This window comes from Salmo trutta, chromosome 13 (assembly GCF_901001165.1).
Source record: "Salmo trutta chromosome 13, fSalTru1.1, whole genome shotgun sequence".
NCBI classification, from domain to species: Eukaryota; Metazoa; Chordata; class Actinopteri; order Salmoniformes; family Salmonidae; genus Salmo; species Salmo trutta.
The window spans coordinates 18444285-18471058 of NC_042969.1; the positions used below are offsets into that span (position 1 = coordinate 18444285).

Below are 26774 nucleotides of genomic sequence, written 5' to 3' on the forward strand. Positions count from 1 at the left end.
GAGAGAGAGAGGGACAGAGAGAAAGAGGGGACAGAGAGAAGAGGAGATGAGAGAGAGAGGGGACCAGAGACGAGAGAGAGAAAGGGATGAGAGAGAGAAACAGAGAGAGAGAGGAACAGAGAGAGAAAGAGGGGGAGCAGAGAGAGAAAGAGGGGAAGAGAGAGAGAGAGAGAGAGAGAGAGAGAGGGACAGAGACAGAGGGACAGAGAGAGAGAGAGGGATGAGAGAGAGAGGGACAGAGAGAGAGGAACAGAGAGAGAGAGGAACAGAGAGAGAGAGGAACAGAGAGAGAGAGAGGGACAGAGAGAAAGAGGGGGACAGAGAGACAGAGAGGGACAGAGACACAGAGAGAGAGAGAGAGGGACAGAGAGAGAGGCAGACCTGGCTCTCAAGAGAAGACAGGCTATGTGCACACTGCCCACAAAATGAGGTGGAAACTGAGCTGCACTTCCTAACCTCCTGCCAAATGTATGACCATATTAGAGAAACATATTTCCCTCAGATTACACAGATCCACAAAGAATTCGAAAACAAACCGATTTTGATAAACTCCCATATCTACTGGGTGAAATACCACAGTGTGCCATCACAGCAGCAAAATGTGTGACCTGTTGCCACAAGAAAAGGGCAACCAGTGAAGAACAAACACCATTGTAAATACAACCCATATTTATGTTTATTTATTTTCCTTACTTTAACTATTTGCACATTGTTACAACACTGTATATAGACGTAAAATGACATTGGTAATGTCTTTATTCTTTTGGAACTTCTATGAGTGTAATATTTACTGTTTATTTCACTTTGGTATATTATCTACTTCACTTGCTTTGGGAATGTTAACATATGTTTCCCATGCCAATAAAGCATCTTGAATTTAATTGAAATGAATTGAGAGAGAGAGAGAAACATGCACAGAGACAGTCATACACACAAAGAACAAAACACTTGCATTCACAATAACATCTATTAACACTAACATCTATTAACACTAACATCTATTAACACTATTAACACTAACATCTATTAACACTATTAACACTAACATCTATTAACACTAACACTAAGATCTATTAACACTATCATCTATTAACACTATTAACACTAACATCTATTAACACTATCATCTATTAACACTATTAACACTAACATCTATTAACACTATCATCTATTAACACTATTAACACTAACATCTATTAACACTATTAACACTATCATCTATTAACACTATCATCTATTAACATCTATTAACACTAACATCTAATAACACTATCATCTATTAACACTATCATCTATTAACACTATTAACTAACATCTATTAACACTAACATCTATTAAAACTAACATCTATTAACACTAACATCTATTAACACTATTAACACTAACATCTATTAACACTACTAACACTAACATCTATTAACACTATCATCTATTAACACTATCATCTATTAACACTATTAACACTAACATCTATTAACACTATTAACACTAACATCTATTAACACTAACATCTATTAACACTATCACCTATTAACACTATTAACACTAACATCTATTAACACTAACATCTATTAAAACTAACATCTATTAACACTATTAAAACTAACATCTATTAACACTATTAACACTAACATCTATTAACACTAACATCTAATAACACTATTAAAACTAACATCTATTAACACTATTAACACTAACATCTATTAACACTATCATCTATTAACACTAACATCTATTAACACTATCATCTATTAACAATATTAACACTAACATCTATTAACACTATTAACACTAACATCTATTAACACTACTAACACTAACATCTATTAACACTATCATCTATTAACACTATCATCTATTAACACTATTAACACTAACATCTATTAACACTATTAACACTAACATCTATTAACACTATCATCTATTAACACTATCATCTATCAACACTATTAACACTAACATCTATTAACACTATTAACACTAACATCTATTAACACTAACATCTATTAACACTATCATCTATTAACACTATCATCTATTAACACTATCATCTATTAACACTATCATCTACTAACATCCCATGCCAATAAAGCATCTTGAATTTAATTGAAATGAATTGAGAGAGAGAGAGAAACATGCACAGAGACAGTCATACACACAAAGAACAAAACACTTGCATTCACAATAACATCTATTAACACTAACATCTATTAACACTAACATCTATTAACACTATTAACACTAACATCTATTAACACTATTAACACTAACATCTATTAACACTAACACTAAGATCTATTAACACTATCATCTATTAACACTATTAACACTAACATCTATTAACACTATCATCTATTAACACTATTAACACTAACATCTATTAACACTATCATCTATTAACACTATTAACACTAACATCTATTAACACTATTAACACTATCATCTATTAACACTATCATCTATTAACATCTATTAACACTAACATCTAATAACACTATCATCTATTAACACTATCATCTATTAACACTATTAACTAACATCTATTAACACTAACATCTATTAAAACTAACATCTATTAACACTAACATCTATTAACACTATTAACACTAACATCTATTAACACTACTAACACTAACATCTATTAACACTATCATCTATTAACACTATCATCTATTAACACTATTAACACTAACATCTATTAACACTATTAACACTAACATCTATTAACACTAACATCTATTAACACTAACATCTATTAACACTATCACCTATTAACACTATTAACACTAACATCTATTAAAACTAACATCTATTAACACTATTAAAACTAACATCTATTAACACTATTAACACTAACATCTATTAACACTAACATCTAATAACACTATTAACACTAACATCTATTAACACTATTAAAACTAACATCTATTAACACTATTAACACTAACATCTATTAACACTATCATCTATTAACACTAACATCTATTAACACTATCATCTATTAACAATATTAACACTAACATCTATTAACACCATTAACACTAACATCTATTAACACTACTAACACTAACATCTATTAACACTATCATCTATTAACACTATCATCTATTAACACTATTAACACTAACATCTATTAACACTATTAACACTAACATCTATTAACACTATCATCTATTAACACTATCATCTATCAACACTATTAACACTAACATCTATTAACACTATTAACACTAACATCTATTAACACTAACATCTATTAACACTATCATCTATTAACACTATCATCTATTAACACTAACATCTATTAACACTATCATCTACTAACATCTATTAACACTATCAACTACTAACATCTATTAACACTATCATCTATTAACACTAACATCTATTAACACTAACATCTATTAACACTATCCTCTATTAACACTAACATCTATTAACACTATTAACACTAACATCTATTAACACTAACATCTATTAACATCTATTAACACTAACATCTATTAACACTATTAACACTAACATCTATTAACACTATTAACACTAACATCTATTAACACTATCATCTATTAACATCTATTAACACTAACATCTATTAACACTATTAACACTAACATCTATTAACACTATCATCTAATAACACTATTAACACTAACATCTATTAACACTATTAAAACTAACATATATTAACACTATTAACACTAACATCTATGAACACTAACATCTATTAACACTAACATCTATTAATAACACTATCATCTATTAACACTATTAACACTAACATCTATTAACACTATTAACACTAACATCTATTAACACTATTAACACTAACATCTATTAACACTATCATCTATTAACACTATCATCTATTAACACTATTAACACTAACATCTATTAACACTATTAACACTAACATCTATTAACACTATCATCTATTAACACTATCATCTATTAACACTATTAACACTAACATCTATTAACACTATTAACACTAACATCTATTAACACTATTAACACTAACATCTATTAACACTAACATCTATTAACACTATCATCTATTAACACTATCATCTATTAACACTATCATCTATTAACACTATCATCTACTAACATCTATTAACACTATCATCTACTAACATCTATTAACACTATCATCTATTAACACTAACATCTATTAACACTATCCTCTATTAACACTAACATCTATTAACACTATTAACACTAACATCTATTAACACTATTAACACTAACATCTATTAACACTAACATCTAATAACACTATCATCTATTAACACTATCATCTATTAACACTAACATCTATTAACACTAACATCTATTAACACTATTAACACTAACATCTATTAACACTAACATCTATTAACACTAACATCTTTTAACACTAACATCTATTAACACTATCATCTATTAACACTAACATCTGTCCACACTAACATCTATCCACACTAACATCTATTAACACTAACATCTATTATCACTAACATCTTTTAACACTAACATCTATTAACACTATCATCTATTAACACTAACATCTATCCACACTAACATCTATCCACACTAACATCTATCCACACTAACATCTATCCACACTATCATCTATTAACACTAACATCTATTCACACTAACATCTATTCACTAACATCTATTCACACTAACATCTATTCACACTAACATCTATTCACACTAACATCTATTCACACTAACATCGAATTACACTAACACAAATTCATTCATTCATTCCTCACCAGAATGAGTCCAGGTGCTAAGCTCATATTTCAGGGGAAGGGGTATCCCATGTTTGTTGAATCATTTGTTTGCACAATCAATACCAACAGGAAGAGAAGCATGCCTCAGCCGGTAGCTCAATGTGTGTTTATGGGTGTACTTTAATTAGCGGGCAATTGCAGGGTGGATTTGTCGATATGAATTCCATGCACATTTCCTAATCTATGTTTTGGAATGTGAATGGCAAGGCTCAAGTAGTGACTGTGTCTCTATGTTGACGGCTTTACTCATCCCCTCGTCTAAACCCCTCCCTCTGGAAGTGACCCTACATGTTCTTTAAAAAACACATGACAACAGACAACAGTAGGAAGGCTTCAGTAGGTTGTCCTAGTCGTCTACTATACTAAGTCATCAAAGGAAAAAGGCAAACAAATTTCATAATGGAATCCAGCCCAAGTTTAGACGGAAATGAAACCCAGTAACATATGGGGGAGGGGTTCCCCTCCTTGGTAAGCGTAGTAAAACATCAAAGACATCCACCTCACATCCCTGGAACAGATGTTCCCGTCCCCATCCCCACTGACTATATGTGTGTGTGTGTGTGTGTGTGTGTGTGTGTGTGTATGTGTGTGTGTGTGTGTGTGTGTGTGTGTGTTTAAGGTCCGGTGAAAAGCAGGAATGTAATATTGGAAGCTGTGTTGTTTTATGAGGGTAAAGGACAAACTAACACTAAATACCACTCATGTTAGCAGATCTCTCTCAAACCATGAGGGTTGACGTTTACATAGTGTCACGGATTCCCCCGGTACTGCTGCTCATTCCGTTCACCAGCTCCGGAGGTCTACGTCACCGGCCTTCTAGGCATCACTGAACTGGATTCATTACCACCAACCCTGGACTGTCTTGTCTCATTACGCACACCTGGTTCCCATTCCCCCTGATTAGTATGTTACATTTGTGCCCTCTGTTCCCCATTGTCCTTGTTGATTATTGTTCCATGTCCGTTGGTCTTGTAAGTTCCTGTGCTCTGTTGTTACTGTGTTACTGTGCAATTATTATTACGGGTCTCATCCAGTGTATTTATTAGAGGTTTACACCTTGCTCTTTGTTTGGGTTACAGCCCTGTGTTATATAAACTGAGCAAAAAAAGAAACGTCCTCTCACTGTCAACTGCGTTTTTTTTCAGCAAACTTAACAAATAAATATTTGTACGAACATAATAAGATTCAACAACTGAGACATAAACTGAACAGGTTCCACAGATATGTGACTAACAGAAATGGAATAATGTGTCCCTGAACAAAGAGGGGGTCAAAATCAAAAGTAACAGTCAGTATCTGGTGTGGCCACCAGCTGCATTAAGTACTATAGTGCAGCTCCTCCACATGGACTGCAGCAGATTTCCCAGTTCTTGCTGTGAGATGTTACCCCACTCTTCCACCAAGGCACCTGCAAGTTCCCAGACATTTCTGGGGGGAATGGCCCTAGCCCTCACCCTCCGATCCAACAGGTTCCAGACGTGCTCAATGGGATTGAGATCTGGGCTCTTCGCTGGCCATGGCAGAACACTGACATTCCTGTCTTGCAGGAAATCATGCACAGAAGACTCCCCTTGTCATGCTGGAGGGTCATGTCAGGATGAGCCTGCAGGAAGGGTACCACATGAAGGTGGATGTCTTCCCTGTAATGCACAGAGTTGAGATTGCCTGCAATGACAGCAAGCTCAGTCCAATGATGCCGTGCCACACCGCCCCAGACCATGACGGACCCTCCACCTCCAAATCGATCCCACTCTAGAGTACAGGCCTCGGTGTAACGCTCATTCCTTCAACGATAAACGCGAATCTGACCATCACCCCTGGTGAGACAAAACTGCAACTCGTCAGTGAAGAGTACTTTTTGCCAGTCCTGTCTGGTCCAGCGATGGTGGGTTTGTGCCCATAGGTGACGTTGTTGCCGGTGATGTCTGGTGAGGACCTGCCTTACAACAGGCCTCAGTTCAGCCTCTCTCAGCCTATTGCGGACTGTCTGAGCACAGATGGAGGGATTGTGTGTTCCTGGTGTAACTCGGGCAGTTGTTGTTGCCATCCTGTACCTGTCCCGCAGGTGTGATGTTCGGATATACCAATCCTGTGCAGGTGTTGTTACACGTGGTCTGCAACTGCGAGGATGATCAGCTGTCCATCCTGTCTCCCTTTACCGCTGTCTTAGACGTCTCACAGTATGGACATTGCAATTTATTGCCTAAGGCACATTCACGCAGATGAGCAGGGACCCTGGGCATCTTTCTTTTGGTGTTTTTCAGAGTCAGTTGAAAGGCCTCTTTAGTGTCGTAAGTTTTCATAACTGGGACCTTAATTGTCTACCGTCTGTAAGCTGTTAGTGTCTTAACGACCGTTCCACGGGTGCATGTTCATTAATTGTTTATGGTTCATTGAACACGCATGGGAAACAGTGTTTAAACCCTTTACAATGAAGATCTGTGAAGTTATTTGGGTTTTTACGAATTATCTTTGTAAGACAGGGTCCTGAAAAAGAGACGTTTATTTTTTTGCTGAGTTTATATTAGAGGTCGACCGATTAATCGGAATGGCAGATTTCAAGTTTTTATAACAATCGGTAATCGCCATTTTTGGACACCGATCATGGCCGATTACATTGCACTCCATGAGGAGACTGCGTGGCAGGCTGACTACCTGTTATGTGAGTGCAGCAAGGAGCCAAGTTAAGGTGCTAGCTAGCATTGAATGTATCTTTAAAAAAACAATCAATCTTAACATAATCACTAGTTAACTACACATGGTTGATGATATTACTAGTTTATCTAGCTTGTCCTGCGTTGCATATAATCGATGCGGTGCCTGTTAATTTATCATTGAATCACAGTGTCACGTCCTGACCCTGGTATAAGGTCATTTTCCCCTAGTAGATTGGTCAGGGCGTGACAGGGGGGTGTTTTGTCTGTGTGTTTTGGGTTTTCTGTTTTCTATTTGGGTTGTCTAGAGTTTCATTCTATGTTGTCATTTTCTATGTTGTGGCCAGGTATGGTTTCCAATCAGAGGCAGCTGTCTATCGTTGTCTCTGATTGGAAGCCATACATAGGCAGCCTGTTTTTCATGGGGTTTTGTAGGTGGTGTCACATTCTGACCAGTAAAAGGGGTTGTTTGTTATTGTAGTTTGGTCAGGGCGTGGCAGGGGGTGTTTGTTTAGTGTGTTTCGGGGTTTGTTGGGCAATGTTCTATGTTAGTCTATTTCTATGTCTGTGTCTAGTTAGTCTATTTCTATGCTTAGTTTATTGGTTTGACCTTCAATTGGAGGCAGCTGTTTCTCGTTGCCTCTAATTGAAGGTCCTATTTAATTGGGGTGTTTTGTCCATGGGATTTTGTGGGTAGTTGTTCCGTATGTAAGCTGTGTGCCTTACAGGACTGTTTTTCATCGTTATTTTTGTTTAAGTGTTTGTTTTGGTTTTCTTCGTAAATAAAGAAGATGAGTATACACATTCCCGCTGCGCCTTGGTCCCATCCTAACGACGAACAAGACAGGTGGTTGTTTCCGTTTAGTCTAGTGTACCTGACGAGACTGTTCTCGGTCGTTTGTTGTTTTGTTGTTGAAAGTGTATTCATTAAAGGAAAAGAATGAGCACTACACACACTGCGCCTTGGTCTCCTTTCAACGACCCCTGTGACACACAGCCTACTTCGCCAAACGGGTGATTTAACAAGCGCATTCGCGAAAAAAGCACTATCGTTGCACCAATGTGTACCTAAACATAAACATCAATGCCTTTCTTAAAATCAATACACAAGTAATATATTTTTAAACCTGCATATTTACTTAAAATAAATTCATGTTAGCAGGCAATATTAAACTAGGGAAATTGTGTCACTTCTCTTGCGTTCATTGCACGCAGAGTCAGGGTATATGCAACATTTTGGGCAGCCTGGCTCGTTGCGAACTAATTTGCCAGAATTTTACGTAATTATGACATAACATTGAAGGTTGTGCAATGTAACAGGAATATTTAGACTTAGGGATGCCACCCGTTAGATAAAATACGGAACGGTTCCGTATTTCACTGAAAGAATAAATGTTTTGTTTTTGAAATGATAGTTTCCGGATTTGACCATATTAATGACCTAAGGCTCTTATTTCTGTGTTATTATATTATAATTAAGTCTATGATTTGATAGAGCAGTCTGACTGAGCGGTGGTAGGCAGCAGCAGGCTTGTAAGCATTCATTCAAACAGCACTTTACTGTGTTTGCCAGCAGCTCTTCGCAATGCTTCAAGCATTGCGCTGTTTATGACTTCAAGCCTATCAACTCCCGAGATTAGGCTGGCAATACTATAGTGCCTATTAGAACATCCAATAGTCAAAGGTATACTGCTCAAAAAAATTAAGGGAACACTTAAACAACACAATGTAACTCCAAGTCAATCACACTTCTGTGAAATCAAACTGTCCACTTAGGAAGCAACACTGATTGACAATAAATTTCACATGCTGTTGTGCAAATGGAATAGACAACAGGTGGAAATTATAGGCAATAAGCAAGACACCCCCAATAAAGGAGTGGTTCTGCAGGTGGAGACCACAGACCACTTCTCAGTTCCTATGCTTCCTGGCTGATGTTTGGGTCACTTTTGAATGCTGGCGGTGCTTTCACTCTAGTGGTAGCATGAGACGGAGTCTACAACCCACACAAGCGGCTCAGGTAGTGCAGCTCATCCAGGATGGCACATCAATGCGAGCTGTGGCAAGAAGGTTTGCTGTGTCTGTCAGCGTAGTGTCCAGAGCATGGAGGCGCTACCAGGAGACAGGCCAGTACATCAGGAGACGTGGAGGAGGCCGTAGGAGGGCAACAACCCAGCAGCAGGACCGCTACCTCCGCCTTTGTGCAAGGAGGAGCAGGAGGAGCACTGCCAGAGCCCTGCAAAATGACCTCCAGCAGACCACAAATGTGCATGTGTCTGCTCAAACGGTCAGAAACAGACTCCATGAGGGTGGTATGAGGGCCCGACGTCCACAGGTGGGGGTTGTGCTTACAGCCCAACACCGTGCAGGACGTTTGGCATTTGCCAGAGAACACCAAGATTGGCAAATTCACCACTGGCGCCCTGTGCTCTTCACAGATGAAAGCAGGTTCACACTGAGCACGTGACAGACGTGACAGAGTCTGGAGAAGATGTGGAGAACGTTCTGCTGCCTGCAACATCCTCCAGCATGACCGGTTTGGCGGTGGGTCAGTCATGGTGTGGGGTGGCATTTCTTTGGGGGGACGCACAGCCCTCCATGTGCTTGCCAGAGGTTGCCTGACTGCCATTAGGTACCGAGATGAGATCCTCAGACCCCTTGTGAGACCATATGCTGGTGCGGTTGGCCCTGGGTTCCTCCTAATGCAAGACAATGCTAGACCTCATGTGGCTGGAGTGTGTCAGCAGTTCCTGCAAGAGGAAGGCATTGATGCTATGGACTGGCCCGCCCGTTCCCCAGACCTGAATCCAATTGAGCACATCTGGGACATCATGTCTCGCTCCATCCACCAACGCCACGTTGCACCACAGACTGTCCAGGAGTTGGCGGATGCTTTAGTCCAGGTCTGGGAGGAGATCCCTCAGGAGACCATCCGCCACCTCATCAGGAGCATGCCCAGGCGTTGTAGGGAGGTCATACAGGCACGTGGAGGCCACACACACTACTGAGCCTCATTTTGACTTGTTTTAAGGACATTACATCAAAGTTGGATCAGCCTGTAGTGTGGTTTTCCACTTTAATTTTGAGTGTGACTCCAAATCCAGACCTCCATGGGTTGATAAATTGGATTTCCATTGATTATTTTTGTGTGATTTTGTTGTCAGCACATTCAAATATGTAAAGAAAAAAGTATTTAATAAGATTATTTCTTTCATTCAGATTTAGGATGTGTTGTTTAAGTGTTCCCTTTATTTTTTTGAGCAGTATATATAAAAATCGGCCGATTAATTGGTACCGGCTTTTTTTGGTCCTCCAATAATCGGTATCGGCATTGAAAAATCATAATTGGTCGACCTCTAGTTTATATGTTTGTGTTTGTTTTGGGCTTCGTCCCCGTCATGCTCATGACGTACGCTATTTTGGGTAGAGAAATAATCAAAAAAAGAATTTTGGTATTCCTGTGCCTGTCTCCGATCATTATACAACGTGACACATAGACAGACCTCATCCAACCATATGGAGTTATTTGACCTCGATTTGAATAGGTCTCTAAAAACCTAATCCATGAGAGAGACTACCTGTAATATAGTACCATTACCATCAAATCCTCTGCATTTAACAAGGCCATAACTCTCACTGGTCTACACAACTAATTCATACACCCACTGTAGTGTATACACACTCTATTTAGCAATCATGTGATCATGGTTCCATGTTTAATCAGTCTGTCGTATGAAAGGGAGCCAGTGCGAAAGACGGAACAGCTCCTCTGAGGCCTAGCTAGTTAAATGAGACAATCTGCTTATCAAACACAACAAAGGGCTTAATTACACAACAGAATAGGAGAAGGTGACTTAATGAGGAAATACTTCTGAGGACTTTCACAACACCGAGCGAGAGAGCACTATTTGGCCCTAAACAGAGAGTACACAGCGACAGAATACCTGTTAATTTTTGCTTTGGCAATGTAAAAATATGTTTCCCTTGCCAATAAAGCCCATTGAATTGAGAGAGGTGAGAGGAGAGAGGCTTCCCTTTTGAACTCGCCCAAATGCTCCAAACAGCCAAGCATCACGCAGAAGCAATGCCCAAAACACTAGGAACTGACAGAACACATTCCCAAAACACTAGGAACTGACAGAACACATTCCCAAAACACTAGGAACTGACAGAACACATTCCCAAAACACTAGGAACTGACAGAACACATTCCCAAAACACTAGGAACTGACAGAACACATTCCCAAAACACTAGGAACTGACAGAACACATTCCCAAAACACTAGGAACTGACAGAACAAATACCCAAAACACTAGGAACTGACAGAACACATTCCCAAAACACTAGGAACTGACAGAACACATTCCCAAAACACTAGGAACTGACAGAACACATTCCCAAAACACTAGGAACTGACAGAACAAATACCCAAAACACTAGGAACTGACAGAACACATTCCTAAAACACTAGGAACTGACAGAACAAACACCCAAAACACTAGGAACTGACAGAACACATACCCAAAACACTAGGAACTGACAGAACAAATACCCAAAACACTAGGAACTGACAGAAGACATTCCCAAAACACTAGGAACTGACAGAACAAATACCCAAAACACTACCATCAGAAGTTCAGATGTGAGTCCCAGACACTGCTTCTCAGTCTCACCAACAACTGAAGCTATGCCTCAGTACTGATACTCACCACACAGGAGAACCCAGAACCCGAGCAGAACCGGCTGAGCCAAACGACCAACCTGAACCTACGCCAGACAAGGTGGTATTATTTACAACACACCTTCCTTCCGGAGCCTTCCACCCCTGAGGCCTATACTGTGGTTCACACTACATTGTACTGAGTGGGCCTTTATTGTGGTACCATAATTGACATAGTGTACTCTGTACTACATTGTAGTAAAGGTGGTATTTCCACACTACAGAAATGACAGTAACAGCTATAATCTGATAAGTTCAGTGCAATAGCAGGGCAGCAGTGAAGGCAGATGCCTTTAGACTGGCCTGGAGCTGACAGCTCATGACCAAACACAGATGGCCAGTCTGCAGAACAGAGCCCACAGACATGCACAGACAGAGATGGGTTAAACATTAACTTAGCCAAAGTGACTGAAGTGAGACAGAGAGAGAGAAAACCCAATAAGTACACATAACAGACACACATACCCTTATACACAAATACTACACTCCACACTGTCTGGACTGGGAGGGAGGGAGGGAGGGAGGGAGGGAGGGAGGGAGGGAGGGAGGGAGCGAGGGAGGGAGGGAGGGATGGATGGATGCACACTCAACACATACTGTACATTACTTCCCAACAGGATTCTTACACATACACTAGTCTGTGGTCTCAGCAGGTTGTGCTGTGACAAAAGCTGCAGCAGAGAGAGAGAGAGAACGAGCTGTGGATTTACAAAACAGGTCCGGCCAGACTCCAGGCCCCGGGCCAGGTTCTGGCTGACTGACTGACTGACTGACTGATGACTGACTGAATGACTGATGACTGACTTATTGAACAACTGACAGTAGCACTCCAAAGGTCCCATTCAGTGGCTGGGAGGTTGGGTAACGATAGGCCTACGGTTCAGTGGCTGGGAGGTTGGGTAACGATAGGCCTACGGTTCAGTGGCTGGGAGGTTGGGTAACGATAGGTCTACGGTTCAGTGGCTGGGAGGTTGGGTAACGATAGGCCTACGGTTCAGTGGCTGGGAGGTTGGGTAACGATAGGTCTACGGTTCAGTGGCTGGGAGGTTGGGTAACGATAGGCCTACGGTTCAGTGGCTGGGAGGTTGGGTAACGATAGGCCTACGGTTCAGTGGTGGAAAAGGACTCAATTGTCATACTTGAGTAAAAGTAAAGATACCTTAATATAAAATGACTCAAGTAAAAGTGAAAGTAAGCTAGTAAAATACTACTTGAGTCAAATGTACTTAAGTACAGTGGTAGAAAAATAACTCAATTGTCATACTTGAGTAAAAGTACAAAGTAAAAGTAAATGCTATACTTCAAATTCCTTATATTTAGCAAACCAGACCGCACAGTTTTCATTTATAACTTCTTTTGACAGCCAGGGGAACACTCCAACACTACTTTGTACTGTCCTGCTAAGCATTCAAATTGTAACTAATACTTTTGGGTGTCAGGGAAAATGTATGGAGTAAAAAGTACATGATTTTCTTTCAGAATGTAGTGAAGTAAAAGTAGTCAAAAATATAAATAGTAAAGTACAGGTACCCTGAAAAAATACTTAAGTATAAATACTTTCAAGTACTACTTAAGTACTTTACACCACTGGCTATGGTTAAGTGGCTGGGAGGTTGGGTAACTATAGACCTATGGGGCAGCAGGCAGAGCAGGGTAACGTGGCAAGAAAACATAACAGCAACCCAATTCACATACACCACACCGAAACACAACTACACTATAATTGCAATGCTACTCACTCAAAACAACAAACATCCATAATACTGTCAAAACCCCACAATACTCTCATAAAATGATCCCGTACACATACAACCACACTAACAGCCCAATTCACACACAATGACTGGACCAATACAAACACATAGCTACTGTCTAGTCATTCATACACAGCAACCATGTATACAAACAACTCTGTATTCACAACAGTCCAAGCCATGATGGGCGCTGCAGTGTTTGGTGAAGGGAGGGGGCGCAGGGCTCAACACTAATCATGCAGTCTATTTAAAGGACTACTATGCTGAATGTGATGCACCAATGGATGGGACTTAAATAGGAGAGGGTGCGATCGTACTGCAGAGGTGTGGCTGTTAATAGGCAGCGGTTGGGTGCTCATTGGTAGGACCATCATGTGACTGTCTCTGTCTGTGTGTCTGTGTGTGTCTGTGTGTGTGTGTGTGTGTGTCTGTCTGTCTGTCTGTCTGTCTGTCTGTCTGTCTGTCTGTCTGTCTGTCTGTCTGTCTGTCTGTCTGTCTGTCTGAGTCTGGCTGTGTGTGTGTCAGCAGTAGCCGCCCCTCCTCATCCCCTCACACACAGATGATAGGGCATCCAGTAATCTCATTAAGCCTCCTCTCTCTCTCTCTCTCTCGCTCTCTCTCTCTCTCTCTCTCTCTCTCTCATTCTCTCTCTCGCTCTCTTTCTCCCCCTTCTCATCCCCCCCTCCCTCTCACAGTCTGAATGCACTGGGCTAAATGTCCACTCCATACTGCTGCCTGACTGTCTGTGGGTGTGAAACCCATCATTGCTTTTAGAAGACTACTCCTAGGAGGGTCTCTCTTACCTCTAACCCTTCTCAAGGCTAAGGAGAGAGGGCTAGGAGGTCAGAGGTGAGGTGAGGAACAGGGATACAGACCCAGCATTGAAAACAAGGAGAGAGTACTTCTCCATGTGAAAGGGGGAGGGAAGGCGGAGCAGGACAATACTAAATGTATTAGAAGGGCAGGGATAACAGGGAAGGGGGACTATAGTCAGGAGCTTGAGGGTTAGAGGAGAAGGGGTGAGTTAGGGCAGGAGGAAAGAACAAACACTCTAGGGCAGGCAGATGTTGCCCTAAAGATGTTCCCCCATTCTAGGTCGATGTTTCCGTACTACAATCCAATTAGGAAAAAGTCAACCTGATGGTAAATTTGGGTTAATCCCTATGTGCACACACACACCCGAAGCACCTGTGATCCGCCATCAATAATGATGTAAGCACGCCACATATGTAGTGTGTCCACTTGGAGAAATCATCCGTGGCGTGAACTCATGGATGCCAAGGGAAGCCAGGCTTCCAAGAAAAAATAAAACATTAAATAATGTATCTTTCGTCTCTCTGTGTTTTCATCATTTTCCTTCAATTTGCAGGAGGCTGAATGTATCTAACCGGAGAAAGCATGCGAGCGAGCAAAACAGCACCCCTCTGTCTAAGTATGTGTAGGCCATCTATCTGATGCTATCTGGTTATAAAGAGTATGACATTGTTGCTGCTCGTAGCATTGAATCCAACCGGAAGCCAGCGAGCATTTGGCCTATAAAATAATAGCCAATCGGCATTGAGCTAAACTGAGCGAGCTCAACTGTGAAAAAAAGTATCAAGAGAAACCAGTTAGATTTTATTTTACCCGTTTGGATTTGGCTTCACTCCTATCACAGAGAAATATGTCATCGATAGAAACAACTTGAACTGTTGCATCTCGTTGTGTTGTTGTACTCCGGTGGCTAGCTAGCTAAAATGGTCCCTTTCCTAAATTAGCCATGGATGGAGATAGGGATTTGGATTTATGTTTTTACTTAATTATCTGTCCTGGCCAATGATTATAATGGCGATTCTGATCCAACCATAAAATACATTGTGGCCCTGGGCTCAGAGGACACACGTTCAATATGTAGCTAGATACAGAAGGCTAATGTAAACTAGCTAACTTTGCTCATGCAAAGGAAGTTAGGCTAGCGAGCAAGCATTTTAGCAGCCTACAGTAGGTCAACAAAAATAAAAGTGTGCACTGTATGACAGTCATAGACGTTTCATAACCATGAACGAGAGGAGGAGGGCATTGACATTTCCCTACAAGTACACTTGTGTGTATAAGGTTAGTTGTCGTGAAATTGTTAGATTACTTGTTAGATATTACTGCAACGGTCGGAACTAGAAGCACAAGCATTTCGCTACACGCATTAACACCTGCTAACCATGTGTATGTGACCAATAACATTTGATTTGAAGTAGAGTGAGTCGATATGTATTTTCCTCTTGCATGAACACATACAAACACACAAATCAGAACCATGTACAGCCACATCATATTTAGTTTACGTTGATTGGACTAAATAGTTTTTGGTATCTTTTAGTTGTCACTGTATTAGACTAAGCAGAGGTGAGGCTGGAATAGTGGAGGCAGCTCCTGTTTTCTTCCTGACTTGCAGTAATTCTCCATGGTTCTAAATCAATAGTTATTTAGTGGTCTGAAAATGTCGGAAACATGAACTTTCTTTACCATGCTGCAGGTCATGTAAGTGTTTGATACATGTAATATTCGTTGTGGACTTCACCACACAGGTTGCTCTCCCGTTTCGTGATGAAACAAAGGTGTGGTTGAATTTATTCTGCCACTGTCTTCATATTGACTCGGCTTTAGCCTTTAGGCATATATCACGGTCGCAAGGCATATGAATAGGTTATAGAGCAAACAACGCAATTATCACACCACATATGTTGTAATATGGCTTTTTTTCTGGCTTGGCTTCGCCGGAGATTTTACCGACGCACCGTTACGTCCAGCTGCTTTATGCAATATACAGTAGTGTAGTGTAGACTAGTCTCACTCGACAGATACTAAGCATGTTCGACAGCGTGGTGGAGGGGTGCAGGCTACTCTAAGGGACCCGACAGAGACGTGCTTTTCTTTCGGCCAACTCTTTAATGAGCTGTCAAATCACCCCGACTGCGTGGGGGGGGGGGGGGGTCTGACTGGTTGGCTGGGATGTGTGTCCAACCACACCCTCCGCTGTGTGGAGCTCTGTGCCAACCCACCATCAGGCCGGTGTCCACATCAGTCAGTAGTAGGCTGTCATTCTGATACAAGCACAATGTTCCACCATTGGCTATAGGTGGGTGCCATGATGAAGAGCACAGCCCGTGACGTGCAAATACGCACATGTAATAAACCAAAGTCTCGAGCGTGCTGCCCGGTCTGAGGATCACGCCCCACCGGTGCTCGTGTCATTTCCATCCCGTAGCTAACCGACTGTGGCTGGTGATCCATGGGCAACATAACGAGCATGTTAAAGCCTAACTAATGATCAGGTCTATTTTGCCTAGCTATCATATGCCATGCGCCAATGTCATATAGGCTACTAGCCATTGTAATACACAACGTTAACAAGCCGTTGTTGGCTACAGTCCAGACCCATAAATCACAACATATTATTTCAACATCTGGAGATGGACATGTCACCAGCTATTAACCGCCACCGACTGCAGACCACAGCATCCATATTCCTGACCGATATGCCTGTCTCTAAAAAGTTGAAGATCAGTATATTATACTATTATGGCCGTGTTGCAAGATCCGCAGCCTAGACAGTGATTTACACGGACTCTGTAAAGAAGATACAATGTAAACGGATGTATCCATACAGCGAGGTGATGCCAGCACTACCCCGATATCAGAGGACGTCGCTCTCTGTAGAATCCAGTCTGCCTGCCGGTCAGAGTTTGCGCAGGTAACAGACCAACTGACCAACATATACACTTACTTAAATGCTGTCTATCATCAAGTGGGAGGTAGCCTTGTCTGTTTGGGGCTCCGACAGAGATGTCAAACGTGTCTGGTTGACTGGTTCTCATCCACTACGGCAGCGGTGCCTCGGCATCCGTCCGAGAGAGAGAGAGCACACCTCACCTCGATTTGAGAGATGCTGTGCAGCTGGGCGTTCTCTTTTCCGTCGGGCAGGTAAATTACAAATGTATCCTCTCAAATAGCCTGCTATTAATTAATCCCTTTTAAACTAGTAGCATAGGGTAACGTTGAGCAAAATGTAGGCTAAATTCCACTAAAACGTTAACGTGGTGGCCAGACTGGGTTTACTGTTCTGCTGTGGGTTTCTCTAGGCACACCCGGCACGATGGCACACGCCACGCCTACACATGACGTCGGCTTTCTCTCAAAACGTTTCATCCAGCGTCCCAAGGCCACGTTCAGATAACAAACGTTTTCGAACGTTGCAGATAGAAATGCCGTGAATAGAGCTAACGTGATTCCTTATGTCGGAGAGGCATATTTGGCCCCTGGACAGTGGGTTAACAGCCTTGTTCAGGGGCAGAACGACATATTTTTACATTGTCATCTCGGGGATTCGAGCGCTCTAACCACTAGGCTACCTGCCGCCCCCTTGCTCATTCGTTGAACACAGTACTTGTATAGCTACTAGTCCGACATTTCTGAGTTTCCTAGTTCCAACTAATACGTGAACGCGGCATATAAAACGAGAGAGAAAACCCAACGCTACGTGGATGTGGGAAATTCATGGACGTCGTAGGTAAGGCAAAAGTCACGCGACAGCTGACTGCATGTTCAGGAATGACACCGCATGGCGGGAAGAGCGCGCGTGCATTGTACGGGAGCAGCGTGCATCATCAGAGCCGTTATAACTCAATGTCAGCCGGGTTCAACGTTGAGCTATGTAATCCGTTACATGTAAGGGATTACAAAAACGGTAACTAATCCGTTATTGTTACCAGCTAAAATATTGTAATCGGATTACAAATACTTTTGAAATAATTCGAGGATTACTTTTAAATTCAGAAAGGATGTTTACGAAAAAAATATTTGACACTTCTCTGTTTTCTCAATGACATTAAAATCAGCATTGAAAAAGGCTCACATTTAAATTTGTTCCACCTGAGTGAGTCTGACCACAAATCAGAGACTTGTCTCCACAATGTCTGTGCGACATTGGTGTTGGTGTTTTTGTTTTATGAGTACCAGGAACAAGATCGGAACCTCGTTTTAGGGGCCTCATAATTTATAGCGAATGCTATCTGGCGACGGGATACTCCTTTCTCATTTAAAAGTCTCACCTTGTGACTCGTTCCAAACATCTGTGGTTTGTTATGTAGACTAGGGGGTTGGATATTTGCTATAAAATATCTCAGTAGCCTTTGTGCTGGCGCTCTCAACGGATCATCAGAGACGGTGATTCGTCAACCAGCCATCGCTATTGCAAAGCTCTCACTATTAAACTGAATGTGACAAAAAACCTTGTGAGCTTTGGGCCCTAGCCTGTTCCATTTGCTTCCCTTTGCTCTTATATCTGGTGACTGCCTGCTCATCCTGTCCAGCAGGAGTTCAGGACAATCAATGCAGCTGCATACTCACTGTAAAAACCAACTCCCACAGCACACTTGGACTGACTATGCGAATGTTTGAATAGGAGGAGCGTTTGCGTACGTGAACATCATCCAGCAGCATAAGTATGTACAGTGCATTCGGAAAGTATTCAGACCCATTTACTTTTCCACATTTTGTTATGTTACAGCCTTATTCTAAAATTGATTAAATCATTTTCCCCCCTCATCAATCTACACACAATACCCCATAATGACAAAGCAAAAACAGTTTTTAAATATTTTGGCAAATGTATTAAAAAATTATTAAAAAGTACCTTATTTACATAGGTATTCAGACCCTTTGCTATGAGAATCGACATTGAGCTCAGGTGCATCCTGTTTCCATTGATCATCCTTGAGATATTTCAACAACTTGATTGGCATCCACCTGTGGTAAATACAATTGATTTGACATGATTTGGAAAGTCACACGCCTGTTTATATACGGTCCCACAGTTGACAGTGCATATCAGAGCAAAAACCAAGCCATGAGATTGGAAGAATTGTCCGCAGAGCTCCGAGACAGGATTGTGTCGAGGCACAGATCTGGGGAAGGGTACCAACCAAAAAAATTCAGCAGCATTGATGGTCCCCAGTGGCCTCCTTCATTCTTAAATGGAAGAAGTTTGGAACCACCAATACTCTTCCTAGAGCTGGCCGCCCGGCCAAACTGAGCAATTTGAGTTGGTGGTTGGTGACCAAGAACCCGATGGTCACTCTGACAGAGCTCCAGAGTTCCTCTGTGGAGATGGGAGAACCTCCCAGAAGGACAACCATCTCTGCAGCACTCCACCAATCAGGCATTTATGGTGGAGTGGCCAGACAGAAGCCACTCCTCAGTAAAAGGCACATGACAGCCCATTTGAAGTTTGCCAAAAGGCATCTAAAGGACTCTCAGTCCATGAAAAACAAGATTCTCTGGTCTAATGAAACCAAGATTGAACTCTTTGGCCTGAATGCCAAGCGTCACGTCTGGAGGAAACCTTGCACCATCCCTACGGTGAAGCATGGTGGTGGCAGCATCATGCTGTGGGGATGTTCGTAAGCGGCAGGGACTGGGAGACTAGTCAGGATCGAGGGAAAGATGAACGGAGCAAAGTACACAGAGATCCTTGATGAAAACCTGCTCCAGAGCGCTCAGGACCTCAGACTGGGGCGAAGGTTCACCTTCCAACAGGACAGTCACCCTAAACACACAGACAAGACAATGCAGGAGTGACTTCGGGACAAGTCTCTGAATGTTCTTGAGTGGCCCAGCCAGAGCCCAGACATGAATGCAATCGAACATCTCTGGAGAGACCTGAAAATAGCTGTGCAGCGACACTCACCATCCAAGTCTGACAGCACTTGAGAGGATCTGCAGAGAAGAATGGGAGAAACTCCCCAAATACAATTGTGCCAAGCTTGTAGAGTCATATCCAAGAAGACTCTAGGCTGTAATCGCTGACAAAGGTGCTTCAACAAAGTACTGAGTTAAGGGTCTGAATACTTATATAAATGTGATATTTCACTATTTTATTTTTAATACATTTGCAAAAAAATCAAAAACAGTTTTTTATGGGGTGTTGTGTTTAGATCGATGAGAATAAGGCTGTGACGTAACAAAATGTGGAAAAAGTCAAGGGGTCTGAATACTTTCCAGATGCCCTGTATACCTAACAGTGAGAGTAAATGAGAGAGTCTGCCTGAAGTCCCACAGTGGTGTGACTGACACAGATTCCCTGGATCTGGATGGATGAATTACACACGCCCAGCTGCCGGTCTCTCTGCCTACTGCTGTGGCCTGTCTGAGTGGCACACACACACACACACACACACACACACACACACACACACACACACATTGCTGCACGGTTTAGTGGCAGCATATGTAGCCTATCGCTGCCGGGCCAAAGGAGGTTGGGTGGGGTTGGTAGACTAGGCCTCATGCTGAGGACAGCAATCTAAGGTTGCGTTCCCCTGCTCAGACGTTGCATGCATCCAACCAATGGTTGTGTGCCACATCATCGACTGTCTAATCGACTGACAGATTGCTATAACATATGATGTGGTTAGCCGATACGTAAAATACCTATCCAGGCGTTGTAAGATCTGGCATGCATCAGCAACGCCTGGGGAGCACGCCCTTCCACAGGTCGAGTTCAAGGCGTTGAAGTGCATCAGCAAATGGTTGCGTGATACGTCATCAAACTGTGCAGTCGGGCATCAGATGTAGTGTGATGTTTGAATGCGGGGTGGGCAGAGAGAGATTGACTGGTAATGAAGATGTGCCTTTGTATAATTTCAACCCTAACCCTTTTCATCTTTGTGTGTTGTGGAATGGGATGAGCGTGTAGAAACCCCGCTGCTGATCGAGACTGTCGGTTCTATTTCTATGGCTGTGCTAAGAGGAGCTGAGTGTAAAAACACTGCTGGTGATCTACACACTGTTGGTTCTATTTCTATGGCTGTGCTAAAAGGAGCTGAGTGTAGAAACGAGCCTCTGTCTTAATTCACTTTACATAACCAGCTTAAGATTTCAACATATTCATGAATGTGTGACGTTATCAGCTTAACATATTAATGAGCATTAACGCTTTAAACTAATTATAAACCAGCTTCTTTAGAGACCGTTCGAAGTGCTCAGATGGGACCTGAGAGGGATTGAGTTACATAGAGATTTAGATAATCAAGTGAAGCTACTGATACCTTCCCACCTCTCATCCACTCTCCATCTCCCTTCCCCCCCACACACATAATCTCCTGAACCCTATCTCTCCATCTCCCTTCCCCCCCACACACATAATCTCCTGGAACCCTATCTCTCCATCTCCCTTCCCCCCACACACATCATCTCCTGGACCCCTATCTCTCCATCTCCCTTCCCCCCACACACATCATCTCCTGGACCCCTATCTCTCCATCTCCCCCCCCCCCCCCCCACACACACATCATCTCCTGGACCCCTATCTCTCCATCTCCCTTCCCCCCCACACACATCATCTCCTGGACCCCTATCTCTCCATCTCCCTTCCCCCCCCACACACATCATCTCCTGGACCCCTATCTCTCCATCTCCCTTCCCCCCACACACATCATCTCCTGGACCCCTATCTCTCCATCTCTCTCCCCCCCCCCACACACACATCATCTCCTGGACCCCTATCTCTCCATCTCCCTTCCCCCCCACACACATCATCTCCTGGACCCCTATCTCTCCATCTCCCTTCCCCCCCACACATCATCTCCTGGACCCCTATCTCTCCATCTCCTTCCCCCCACACACATCATCTCCTGGACCCCTATGCTCTCCATCTCCCCCCCCCCCCCCCCCCCCCACACACATCATCTCCTGGACCCCTATCTCTCCATCTCCCTCCCCCCCCCCCCACACACATCATCTCCTGGACCCCTATCTCTCCATCTCCCCCCCCCCCCCCCCCACACACACATCATCTCCTGGACCCCTATCTCTCCATCTCCCTCCCCCCCCCACACACATCATCTCCTGGACCCCTATCTCTCCATCTCCCTCCCCCCCCACACACATCATCTCCTGGACCCCTATCTCTCCATCTCCCTTCCCCCCCCACACACATCATCTCCTGGACCCCTATCTCTCCCATCTCCCTTCCCCCCCACACACACATCATCTCCTGGACCCCTATCTCTCCATCTATCTTCCCCCCCATACACACATCATCTCCTGGACCCCTATCTCTCCATCTATCTTCCCCCCCATACACACATCATCTCCTGGACCCCTATCTCTCCATCTCCCTTCCCCCCACACACACACATCATCTCCTGGACCCTATCTCTCCATCACCCTTCCCCCCCCCCCACACACACATCATCTCCTGGACCCCTATCTCTCCATCTCCCTTCCCCCCCCACACACACATCATCTCCTGGACCCCTATCTCTCCATCTCCCTTCCCCCCCATACACACATCATCTCCTGGACCCCTATCTCTCCATCTCCCCCCCCCCCCCCCCCCACACACACACATCATCTCCTGGACCCCTATCTCTCCATCACCCTTCCCCCCCCCCCCACACACACATCATCTCCTGGACCCCTATCTCTCCATCTCCCTTCCCCCCCACACACATCATCTCCTGGACCCCTATCTCTCCATCTCCCTTCCCCCCACACACATCATCTCCTGGACCCCTATCTCTCCATCTATCTTCCCCCCCATACACACATCATCTCCTGGACCCCTATCTCTCCCCCAAGTCAATGTTCACAGTACAGTACAGGCTCTGAAATATCCCCTCCTTTCCAAATGTTGATCCAAGTCCCACCCTGTCGCAGCCTGCCAGTATTGATGTAATGCTTCATATGTACAGTTGAAGTCGGAAGTTTACATACACTTAGGGTGGAGTCAATAAAACTCGTTTTTCAACCACTCCACTAATTTCTTGTTAACAAACTATAGTTTTGGCAAGTCGGTTAATTTTCCCAACAATTGTTTACAGACAGATTATTTCACTTATAATTCACTGTATCACATTCCCAGTGGGTCAGAAGTTTACATACACTCAATTAGTATTTGGTAGCATTGCCTTTAAATTGTTTAATTTGGGTCAAACGTTTCGCCTTCCACAAGATTCCCACAATAAGTTGGGTGAATTTTGGCACATTCCTCTTGACAGAGCTGGTGTATCTGAGTCAGGTTTGTATGCCTTATGTGGATATATTGAAGTAACATCTCAAGACATCAGTCAGGAAGTTAAAGCTTGGTCACAAATGGGTCTTCCAAATGGACAATGACCCCAAGCATACTTCCAAAGTTGTAGCAAAATGGCTTAAGGACAACAAAGTCAAGGTATTGGAGTGGCCATCACAAAGCCCTAACCTCAATCCCATAGACAATTTGTAGGCAGAAGTGAAAAAGCGTGTGCGAGCAAGGAGGCCTACAAACCTGACTCAGTTACACCAGCTCTGTCAAGAGGAATGTGCCAAAATTCACCCAACTTATTGTGGGAAGCTTGTGGAAGGCTATCCAAAACGTTTGACCCAAATTAAACCATTTAAAGGCAATGCTACCAAATACTAATTGAGTGTATGTAAACTTCTGACCCACTGGGAATGTGATGAAAGAAATAAAAACTGAAATAAATAATTCTCTCTACTTTTATTCTGACATTTCACATTCTTAAATAAAGTGGTGATCCTAACTGACCTAAGACATGGAATGTTTACTAGGATTAAATGTCAGGAATTGTGAAAAATTGAGTTTAAATGTATTTGGCTAAGGTGTATGTAAACTTCTGACTTCAACTGTAGGTGACTAGGCTTCGTAGGCATGACTTACACTCTAATAGGTAGAGTAGATGGGTTTGATTCTGGTGTCCCACATAGTTACCCAAAACAACAGCCAAAAGCACAAACAGAGCAGACCACAGACTGCACAGAGTACATGTTGGTAGAGAAAGAGCTTGGTGTACCATTTATTGATTTGTTCCTGTTCATTCAAAGACCTAACAGAGTGTACCTGTCCATTCAAAGACCTAACGGAGTGTTCCTGTCCATTCAAAGACCTACGGAGTGTTTCCTGTCCATTCAAAGACCTAACAGAGTGTTCCTGTCCATTCAAAGACCTAACGGAATGTCCCTGTCCATTCAAAGACCTAACAGATCGCCGTCTGTGAAGTTAACAGTGTATGAGAACAGAAACACAGAGCTAGAATATCTAGATCAGAATCGAGATCAAAAGCTGCTGTGTGGCCAGTGCAGGGAACAACACATGGGCTCAGGATAGGAAATGGAATGGGTATATTTGCTTCAGTGGTTGGAAAGTAAACATTCTAGTGTGTTCATTACAATGTTAAGAAAACATTTAACAAAGCCTGTACATGCTGCTACATAGACTATACATACACACTGCCCCGGTGTTGTAATGCAGGGTCCTATACCAAAGCTGCTAACTAAGCAACATACTACTGCGCACATACTCACTAGCAACAAACATAGGTAGTGTGTGTGTGTGCATTAGCATAGCAACAGTTTACAAAAGACTTAAAGCTGTGAGAACTGACTTATCGCTCAAAACAAATAAAACCACCCCAAAACCAAAGGAACACTCAAATCCACAAACAGAACAAAAACAGATGTGTACAGCTTCCAACTGTAGGTGAATAGCCCCTTGCGGTCCGCCCCTTGCGGTCCGCCCCTTGCGGTCCTTGTTTGAAGTGCCTCCATTCTTTCTCCCGGGCTTCATCCTTTATCCTCATCTTCATCATCCACCTCTTCTCCCAGAGCCTAAGAATAGAAGAGGATCAATTTGGAGAAGGGAGTTTGCCCACCCCGCCTGCGATCTAGCAGGGAGCTACATTGCACATGAGCACACAGGCTGAGCTGGGTTTCCTGTTACAATGTAAAGCTCTTTGATGTAAATCCAATCCATCATCATTATCACAGCAGCATCTCAGTCACAAGTTACCACTCCTGTCAATATGGCTGCTGTGGTACTCAGGCTTGGTCCCATTCTAAAAAACTGCTCCCTTCCCTACAAAGTAGTGAATACTAGGGCCACATTCATTATGTTGCTGACACATTCAGATGTTAATCTACTCAGTCACTGTCCGTTCTCACACGACCCCTGGCTGGTTGCTATGGTTACCTGAGGTTCCCTTCTTCCTGTGCGGCTCTGCTCATCAATTCGTCAGGGCAGCGATGGGCAGAGCCTGTTTCTGCAGAAGCCTGTTACCTAGAGACAGGGCTGCGTCAGTACTGTAAATACTGTAACTCTTTCTGTTGAATACAAATCATATTTCTGTTACCATAGTCTACATCTATCTTTTTCTTAATCGCCATTCCTTCCTGATCCCTGATCTGAATGAACTGTATAATAGGTGACATCAATACAGTGAATACCTAACATGAGGCTGGACCCTGTCCTATCGTTTTAAACCAGTCACCACCTGACAGGGACAAGGAAAAGATGATAGGGCTGATAGGAGGGTCAGAGAGTCTATTGTCTGGAACAAAACACCACTGTGATCTGTACCATGAACCACTAAGTAACTGATGCTAGCTCCAGCCCTGCTGTTCTCCATCTGTAACCCTCCCTGGCCTGGCTGGGTGAAGACCTAACACCCTGATGGAGATTAGCACAATGAAAGGGATTGGCCTCATAACAAGCAAATTATTCCAAACCTCCGGCTTGAGTTTATTACCCAATCCATGGGAACGTGTGTGTGTGTGTGTGTGTGTGTGTGTGTGTGTGTGTGTGTGTGTGGACTTATATTACTATCCTTGTGGGTACCGGAAATCCCCACAAGGATAGTAAAACAAGGAACATTCTCCCACCTGGGGACATTTCTCAAGTCCCCAAGAGGACAAAGGCTATTTTAGGGTAAGGGTAAGAATTAGGGTTAGGTTTAGGGTTATGAGTTAGGGTTAGGGTTAATGTTAGGTTTAAGGGTTAAGGAAAATCTGATTTTGAATGGAAAAAATGTGTAGGTCCCCACAAAGCAC

General features: G+C 42.7%; 1 protein-coding gene across 7 annotated transcripts in view; it reads right to left on the bottom strand.

Moving 5' to 3' along the window:
* Nucleotides 1-18261, bottom strand: part of LOC115205364 (janus kinase and microtubule-interacting protein 1-like) — a 61354-nt gene extending 43093 nt beyond the window's left edge. For 2 of the 7 annotated variants that reach the window (XM_029771266.1, XM_029771268.1), the window contains exon 1: nt 17674-18260. The gene's annotated coding sequence lies outside the window, so the exon portion shown is untranslated. Of the gene's footprint in view, nt 1-17673 lie in introns of all 7 variants that reach the window. The other 5 variants (XM_029771270.1, XM_029771271.1, XM_029771269.1 and 2 more) reach the window with 4 other exon arrangements.
* Between the last annotated feature and the right edge of the window lie 8513 nt (nt 18262-26774).